The sequence below is a fragment of the Eschrichtius robustus genome, chromosome 2 (assembly GCF_028021215.1).
Source record: "Eschrichtius robustus isolate mEscRob2 chromosome 2, mEscRob2.pri, whole genome shotgun sequence".
Lineage (NCBI taxonomy): Eukaryota > Metazoa > Chordata > Mammalia > Artiodactyla > Eschrichtiidae > Eschrichtius > Eschrichtius robustus.
Window position 1 is genome coordinate 86,716,894 of NC_090825.1, and position 7,879 is coordinate 86,724,772.

Below are 7,879 nucleotides of genomic sequence, written 5' to 3' on the forward strand. Positions count from 1 at the left end.
GTGTTTCCCATACCTAGATATCTGTTTCCTTCTTCAGGATGATATTTCAGGATGTTTTCAGCCATAATTTCATGAAATACTTTTTCAACCCCTTTCTCTCCCTTCTCCTTCTGAGACCCCTTATAATGCAGATGTTGGTTCTCTTGATATTGTCCTACCGGTCCCTTAAACTGTTCTCATTTTTTTGTTTTCCTGTGTGCTGTTCTGCTTGAGTGATTTCCATTATTCTGTCTTCCAGACCACTTATGCATTCTTTATCACCTAGTTTGCTATTCATTCCTTCTTGTATATTTTTATTTCAGTTATTGTATTTTTGGTTGTGATTCTTTTTTATATTATCTAGTTCCTTGTTAAAATTCTCATGAGTTTATCTATTCTTTTCCCATATTCAGTTAGCATTCTTATTATTAATGCCTTGAACTCTTTACCTGGTAAATTATTTATTTCTGTTTTATTAGTTTTTTTCAGGGGTTTTCTCTTGTTCTTTCCACTGAAAAAAATTCCTCCGTCTTTTTACTTTGTTTAAATTTCTTTGTCTCCATGAAATTAGGTAAACAGTTACCTATTCCGGTCTTAAGAGGTGTCCTTGTGTGGAATCATCCCTATACAGTCTGTGTGTTTCCAATGGCTTTGGTGGGAGAATTGGATCTGATGTGAACACAAGTCATGTCTTTCCCCAGAATGTTCTTGCAGCTATCACCTTGTAGAAGGTGGGGCTGGAGATGGAGGGGATAGAGCCAGAGCCAGTTTGAGCCAGGACTTCTTTACTCAGTGGACAACTATTGGGGGTGCAGTTTCAATCTGTTTTCCCTGACTTGTTTTGCAAGCAAACAAGTGTTGTGTGTCCTCTTCATGAATAGAGTCTAGGTTTCTTAGCCCTCCTGTTAGTCCCACTAGTTTTCTAACCTGCTAAAGGGGACTCATCTTCCTGGTGTCAGACCCCAGAGCTGGGTGCCAAATATGTGGCTCTAACCTCTCACCCCCTAGGGAGGGTCTTTGCCCTTATAATCTCCCCTCTTATTTGTCCTCACCCAGGGGCACAGGTCCCAACCTGATTGCTTCTCTTCCCTTCCTACCTGATTCCATGTGGATCTTTCTTACAGCCTTGGTTGTGCAAAAGTCTTTCTGCCAGGCTTCAGTTAATTTTCTGTAAGAATTGCTCCACATGTAGGTATATTTTTGATGTGTTCATGCTGGGAGGTGAGTTCCGTGTCCTCCTACTCTGCCATCTTGATCTCTTCTCTCATCATTCTTTTTATAATAGCTAAAATTGATATTAACTGAATGAGTAAAAATATAGAATAAAGTAAGCTATTTGCAGATAATTCTGAAATATTATGCAGTATAAATTGAGTTTTTTGAGATTTTAATATCAGTAAAAATATGTTATGACCTCAAATGAAAACATGCTAAATTATATATGCAGTATGACATCTATCACAAAAAGGAAGATACTGAAGAGAGTATGCAAAATTATAACAGTGGTAATCTCTAAACTAAAAAGTGATGTGTAATTTTTATTCTCTTCAATCTTTATGCATTTTTCTGAATTCCTAGCTTATTCTTTTTCAATAGGTATATATGCATCTTATTATTTGAAAAACATTATGAAAACAACACAACTTTGAAAAGAAAAAAAAGAATGGCAATAAGGACAATTTGATGTCCAGAGTTGTTGTAATTAATAAAATGTTATTTTATACCATATTTAGATGCATAAATACTTTTATTTTCAACTAGAACCTCTAGCTCTAAATATCTCTTTGTTTATTCTCCAAAAACAATTGCACTAATAAAATGTCATTCACCCAAATTTTAGATATAATTTGAGTTCTAACCCCACAAAGAACCCATCACTCCAATAATAAACTGAGAACATGAAAATACAAGATTGATGTATTTGTTTAAGAAGAGCTAATATGTCATGCTTGGCTAATGCTGCTCAACTTCATCAATGATAAAGAGAAGAGAATGCTAATAATGAAGCATCTACTGCCATACTTCAGTGATAGAAAGTGATGTGAAGAGCACAGCATTTGCTATTCTCTTCAGATTCAATCTTCTGAACCATGTTGCTCTGGACAAGTCATCTTCTAATCATTTAGAGAGCAACCAAGAAACTTGATGCTTCAATAGTAGGTCCCAGCTCAAAATTTAATTAAGGCATTCCAGGTTTAAATAACTCAGTGGAGATGCAGGCCAAATTAAAATGAAGAAAGGGAGGGTTGGAGAGACCAAGGGACAGAGGGACAGAGGAAGGTAATGAGCTTAAGAAAACTTTACAGAGTAATAAGTGACAAAACTAAAATAGTCAAGCAATAATATTTATTTTCAGACCCTATTCTTTCCACCTGTATCATCCAACATTTCTAAATTCCTTAAATAATAGCCACAGTAAGAAAAGTTATACTTTAATCATACGTTTGTGCTTTACTGTACACAAACCTTATGTTTGGTACCAACATAAGTTTTGTAGGAATACACTCTTTTGCTCTATGATGCTTGAACTATCAAGCACCTATCTTCAAAACATTTCTAGTTCCCCACAAAAACCTATAAAAATTGACTTTTTTCAATTGTATTAAATGTGAAATCCTCACCCATAAACTATAAATTAGAGGATATTATTTATTCTTATTTTTGTCTTAATGTTACAGCATCTTTTCTCCTTACAGAGCCGACTGTACAGGTTAAAGATTAAAGGACAATACCGAGCCATTAGTTCACGTGTGCTAGTTTTTAGCCTTTTAATAAGAGGTCAGTGGCATATCTAATATATGTAATGTATAAGTGCTGGAGTGAGCCTGTTTTCCTGAGTTGCCCTTGCTTGCCTCAGTATTTTTCTTAGCTCTTTCTACCTTGGCAAGCTTGAATGAACAGTTCAGAAATGCACCCAAACCATCTCGAATATTTGGTGATCCGAAAGGACTTTGGTGGGTTTGGGGAACTTCCAGAAGTACCTGTTTGACATTCATATATTAAATATCCATTAAATGAACAACAAGGTAGTCTTTCCAATTTCCTTTACAAAGCTCACGATTTAGGCACAGATGTGCATTCAGCACCAGTGTTCATATAACTTCCCTCTATTTGGAGGGGGGTGGCTCTCCATTTGCTCCATTAGCTGATTTCCTACCATGGACAATTTATTTTTTATTACTTCCCAGGCTAGCTGCTCAGCCATGCCACTGGTTTGCTATTTAGTTATATTTTCATAGGGCTATGACTGTACCCTGCTCACCAATCCAAATGATTTATTTTTTATTTTTACTTATACCTGCTGGTAAATATTTATAGAAATGCTCCAATGATTTATATAAGGTAAAGCACATCAGAGTTCTGTCTCCCTCCTAACTGCAAGAATGCATATTACTAAAATCTAAATTGTAGACTGATAGTTTTCAAACAAGTCATTTTTATGAGCTTTGTTAATTTTTTTTAAGCAGAGAAGGAAAGAAAGCCTTACCTAAATTTTCCAAGTCATGAACCTGCATTTTCTTTCCTTAATCGCACCACACAGTGGAATTAGTGTATATCTGAAAGGACTATGAACACAGCTGTTATCTCAGCACATTTCCACTGGCACCTCCGGCAAGTATCCAATGCTGTTGCAAACTAAGGAAGACTTAAGATTAGCCACTGGCAATTCATTATTAATACTTGTATATTCTCCTATTGCAGCCATGGAGAGCAAAGGCAATATATTGAGTGTGAGAAAACTATAAATGTTCTAAAAGAATAAAATTAGAGGATACAGTAAAAACATAATGAAAAGAAAACAAGCATAGCTATAAGGCTTAAGACTGGATACTAAGAATACTTTTGAAGAAAATTCTTCATACAATTAAAACAAGTTGACATGTGGTATACTTTCCATTGTTAACCTCCATAATGGAAAGTATACAATAATCCTTCTATTCAGGTCTCTTTCATTTGGAATTCAAGATAGTTCCAAGACAGTGGTTCAATGTTGAAAAAAAAGCTTAAAGTCCTAAATTAATTGTTTAGAGAAAAATGAAAGAGGAATCTGAATTGCTTACTTATGAATACAAAAATTGAAGAACTTAGAAAGACATACATATAGCCACACAATCTTATATTTTACCCTACATTTATGAGATTTATATCCTTTGATTTCACCTCATATAATTTACTCAGAAACACATGTTTGACCATAAGATTGGTTTATTGAATACTTACTAGGTGACAGACATTATGCTCAGTTCCTGATATTCATTATCTCATGTAATCTTCACTGCAATCCTGTACATAAATTACATTTATGTAATAAATGTCCTCTTCCTATAGATAACTGACAGGGTTTAAATTAACTAATTTTTTCAGAGTCACACTGTTGGTCTAACTGGAATTTGAACTCATCAGTCTGTCTCCAGACCACACCATTTTATATGACTTCCCCATGATCTTATAACCATATAATCAACTACATATTTCACTATTTTATGTAAAAGTAGCAAAACATCTGTTAAAACTTTGTCTGTTTTGGTAATCACAGGTATAATGATCTAGTTCCACAGGGCTCTTGTAACAAGTGGCCTAAATAAACTTTTTGCCTCTTTAGTTTGAGAGAATATCACTGGCATCCCATTGCAGTAGGGGTAAATATGATAAAAAGGCAATATAGAGGCCTGTTTTATGTATACTTTAAGGATTCCAAGATATGAGACTATATCCCTGAGAGAAATGATAAAGGGATTGCAGTATTAACAAGTAAACTGCCAAGATACCCTTCAACACAAAACAAAGACAAAGGCTGTACCAAGCTCTGGAGGAGATGAGGGGGCAGTTCAAAATGAGGAAATTATAATGGTGCACACCCACTGGAAGGTGAGGTGCATGTAGTTATTGCCAGGATATAATTGGGGTGGCCAGGTGATCAGTGCTATTGCCACTTTTTCTCCCAAGCTTAAATAGCACAAATATTGGTGGTGCCTAAGGAAAGAAAAACCACCTATATGTAATTTGCATTTGCTTCCTTTTCTTTTCACTTTTCAGACACTCTTAAATATGATAGAAATTATATCACATTTGTAACATGCACTTGGAACATAGAAATATATATATATATATATATATATATATATATATATATATATATATATATATATATATATGCATAGAGAGATGATAGAGGAAGAGAGAGGCAGATACTTAGGAAATAGAAATTATGGGATTGTATATACACATTAATATATACATGTATATTGATATTATACACACACATTTGTGAATTAGATATGCAACCATCATTGTGATGATAAGTAAATCAAAATGACCCTACTCCTACATTACCTAGGAAGTAACCCTAACTCTTAGAAGTTACTGTATTTGGATCTGAATTAAGAAAAGAGGGAGCAAATTTGGATACAGGGGAAATAGTTTGATAATAGCCATTCTCATTAGTAATGCCAAAGCCAAAAATGAATCTTATGTTATGTTTGCTTCTCTTTCTTGTCACATTCAAGAAGAGAATATTTAATTGTTGTTAAATAAGATCACTTTAAAATCATACAGTACTTTCAGGAACATGAAATATATGGTTCTACAATAATTGGGTTAGTAAAACCAGGAGGTTCTGTTTGAGCTAATAATTCATTAGCTTTGAAATGAAGCATCAGCATTCTAATGGTGACATTTAATAACCCTTGTCAATTTTACTTGAAAAGGAAAGAGTTGATAAATTAATTTGCAGGGAGACACTAAATGCTTGTATGAGTTTTCTAGGGCTGCCATAACAAAGCACCACAAACTGAGTAGCTTAAAACAAGAGAAATTTATTCTTTCACATTTCTGGAGGCCACAGTCTGAAATCTAGAGGTAGGAAAGAATCCCCTGTCCACCTCTTCCAGCTCTTAGTAACTGTCAGCAGTCCTCGGCTTCCTTGGCTTCTGGCCACATCAGTCTATTCTCATCTCTGTCTCCACATAAACTTCTCTTCTTATTTCTGGAAAGTCTTCCTTGTGTCTCTCACAAACACACATGTCATTGGATGTAGGGCCTTCCCAGGATGATCTCTTCATCTCAAGAGCCTTAATTTAATTACTTCTGTGAAGACCCTTTTTCCAAATAAGGCAAAATTCACAGGTTCCAGGGATTTGATATGGGCATATCTTTTAGGGGGACCACTCTCCAACTCACTATACAGATTTAGAATGTATAAGGAAAAGGCAGTGAGAATATATGACAAGTGTGATCAGGTAGGTACTGAGGAAGAAGATTTGACATGCTCTATTGCAGTCATTTTGAAAGTTTTTTGGTTTTCTTTGTTTTCTTTTTGACTACATTGGGTCTTCATTGCTGTGCACAGGCTTTCTCTAGTTGCGGCAAGCGGGGGCTACTTTTCGTTGCGGTGCGCAGGCTTCTCATTGTGGTGACTTCTCTTGTTGCGGAGCCCGGGCTCTAGAGCACAGGCTCAGTGGTTGTGGTGTGCGTGCTCGGTAGTTGTGGCTCGTGGGCTCTAGAGCACAGGCTCAGTAGTTGTGGTGCATGGGCTTAGTTGCTCCACAACATGTGGGATCTTCCTGGACCAGGACTCGAACCCGTGTCCCCTGCACTGGCAGGCGGATTGTTAACCACTGCACCACCAGGGAAGCCCTTGAAAGGTTAAAAGGTGTGCTTCCTCCCTGATTATTTGGAGTACTCTGTCCATGACATAATATATGGGTGAGAGCAATGCCATTTATCTCATGGAAGCAGGTTCAAAGCCCTACAAAGAACTGTTCTCCTCCCTTTAAAATCAAAACTGTCAGATAAACAAAGCTTAGAGGAAATAAGAAAAGGAATGCTTTACCTCCTCTTTTTCCCTCTTACCTCAAACTCTGCTTACGTTTGTTCTGATTAAACTTAGTTCTCTCATAACACTCCCCTCAGTTCATGAAGGTTCTTGAATTAGTCTTTGTTAGGAGCGACCACTTCAGTTGCTAATATTTTTAAGTATGATGAAGATGCTTAATAAACATAGAAACGTATTTGGTTGCAGAAGATTTTGACAATGAAGTTTATTCCGTATTCTGATGGATTTGTCACATTATCCCGGGATCTCAAGATGGTGTTAAAATGTCTTGTAGTTTAACATATGCAGTTAAACTATTAAAAATATCCTATTCTTGGGAATTCCCTGGCGATCCAGTGGTTAGGAGTCTGAGCTTTCACTGCCGAGGGAGCTGGTTCAATCCGGTGGGGGAACTAAGATCCCGCAAGCTGTGTGGCCAAAAAAAAAAAAAAAAAATTCTATTCTCACAGTCAAAGCTTGAGGAATTTTTCTGCAGTCATCTATAGTTCTAAGAAGAAATGCCTACAAGATGTCACAGAGTTTAATCTGTGTCTGAGTCTTACTAAGAAAGAAATGTGTATAAAATCTTTTCAACAAGTTAATGAATCTATATATTTAAAGGAGTTAGGAACAGATACATTTATTATTATATAAACCAAACTCTCAGCATCATACTAGTGGGATTAATTAGTGTGATTAAATTAAGGAGAATAAGAAATTACTAGTTATCATATTGTCCCAATAGAGAAAGCTCTATCATTTGGATTTAAAATTTTAAACAACAAAATGTGAATCAAGAGTTATACAAACATCAATGTATCTTTTCCAAATTTAGATTCAGAGGATACACATATACTCTGAAAACTACAATGTTCACCATTTTCTGTTCAATTTTCTTTCAACCTCCTACATTTTCTGAGAATGTGAAGAACAGGAGAACTCTGTCTTGGCATAGTTTTATCATTTCTGAGATCTTTCAAATGTAAAAGAAAAACAAAAGATGTTACACTGGTGTTATGTATTCATTCCTGTTAAGTCAAGATAATTGCAATTTAGTATTTTTTTAAACGGATTCTTCATTAAATA